This window comes from Frankliniella occidentalis, unplaced genomic scaffold, assembly GCF_000697945.3.
Source record: "Frankliniella occidentalis isolate FOCC.00 unplaced genomic scaffold, Focc_3.1 Scaffold86, whole genome shotgun sequence".
Taxonomy (NCBI): Eukaryota; Metazoa; Arthropoda; class Insecta; order Thysanoptera; family Thripidae; genus Frankliniella; species Frankliniella occidentalis.
Genome location: NW_026267215.1, coordinates 440,426 through 442,125, shown reverse-complemented (window position 1 = coordinate 442,125; position 1,700 = coordinate 440,426).

Here is a 1,700-nt window from a genome sequence, read left to right as displayed (position 1 = left end):
CCGCCTCCTTCAACTTCTTGGGGGATGTACCCGAGTTCAAATTGCTTGTCTCAGACGCATCAGACAATTCAGACCACTGTAGCTCATCACCATCATGACTTCTCTTACTTGCCCTGGTTGAAATAAAGTCTGCACTCAAGTGAGAATACAATTCCTGTCCATTTTGATCTAAATTGATAATTTGAGATTCATTATCCTCTACATCAACTTCTTCAGTGTTTTCTGGTCCAACGCCGTGAGATTGAGAACAATTACTGTCTCTTCCATTACTTGATTCATCTGATGATGAGTCTTCAGATGGCACTACGTCATGAACAGGTGTTTCCTTACTTTGGTCGGAGTCTGAGTTGTGTGACATGTCAGCGTCAGCTTCAGCACTTTTCTTCTCCCTCTTGTTTACATAATGTCGATTGCCATTCTTAATTGTATACAATTTTTTTCCTTTCCTGGCCTGCCTTTGTTGACTACGCTTTTCTCTTAGAGCCTTAAGTACTTCCGCTGGCTGTTCCTTTTTCTTCAGTTCAGCTCTAAGGTAAGACGAATATTGTTCCACAACACGTTTCACCATCCGGTCACTGATGGGGTTCTTGGGTTTCTCATTTTTTGTCCATTGCATGGACAAAAGAATGTCTATAGGTGGCAGGGAATAGCAGAATTATAACAATGAAAGAAAAGCAAAACATTAATGTCGAAGCCAAAAAGTGACAGCAATAAGCTTACTTGCCAGGCACGCAATGGCATCATCAGTAATAAGAATAGCCTCTGTATTGGAAGCATTCTTTTTGGAGAACAAGAGATGTACTTTTTTAGGGTACATGAGATCAACTAATTTTTTAACCCGCCCAGGGAAGGTAAAAACCTTTCTCTGAACAGATAAAACCTCTCTCATTGGCAAAGGTTTTTGATCTTCACCCATGTATATCTGAAATCAAAATAAAGTAAATTAAAACCAACATTATCATGGGTAATTTTATAGTGCACATAAGTTACAGCATGTGTCTGTACCATATCAGGATCAAGAGGTACAGGAGATGCTTTCTCAGGGTCAAGAGCATTCTTAAGATTTTTTAGTTCACAGCCCCCGGCACCAGGGGCTCCTGCTTTGCTACTGTTACCTAGGTGGAAAAATTATACAAAACTTAAAATAGAGGATAACATTTTGGTGGGTGCTTAGATATATATTCAATAAGGGTTACTGTGACAGAGTTAACACATCAGTAGATTAGATTGAACAAATGAAAGAAAAAAAAACTTGTGTCATAGCTTCATACTTGTACAGGCTTTTAACACTGAAAAGTTAGAGCATAAGATTTCTATAAGCAGGAAAACGATGAGAAGATGAAGAGAGGTCTATAGATTGGAATTAAGTTTCAGTTAAACTATGATAAAGAAATCTTTTTCATAGATTAACACCATACAGATTTATAAGATTTAACCAAATGAATGGAAATTAAAAAGCAAGTTCAATAATTTTTTCCATATTACTAACATAATAATCCACTTTCCCCTCTCTCAACTTTCCTTTAAACACAGAAGCATATTTAGGAACATCCTTCAAATACTAACTTGAAACAATAGCTTTAACCTGGGAAAGAAGCTGCTCACTCAATTTAGACGATATATCCTGGACCAATTCTTCCTTATTTAGGCTAACTTGCTGCAGGAGCTTCTCTGCGGCCTCCTTCTCACGACGCATGTTC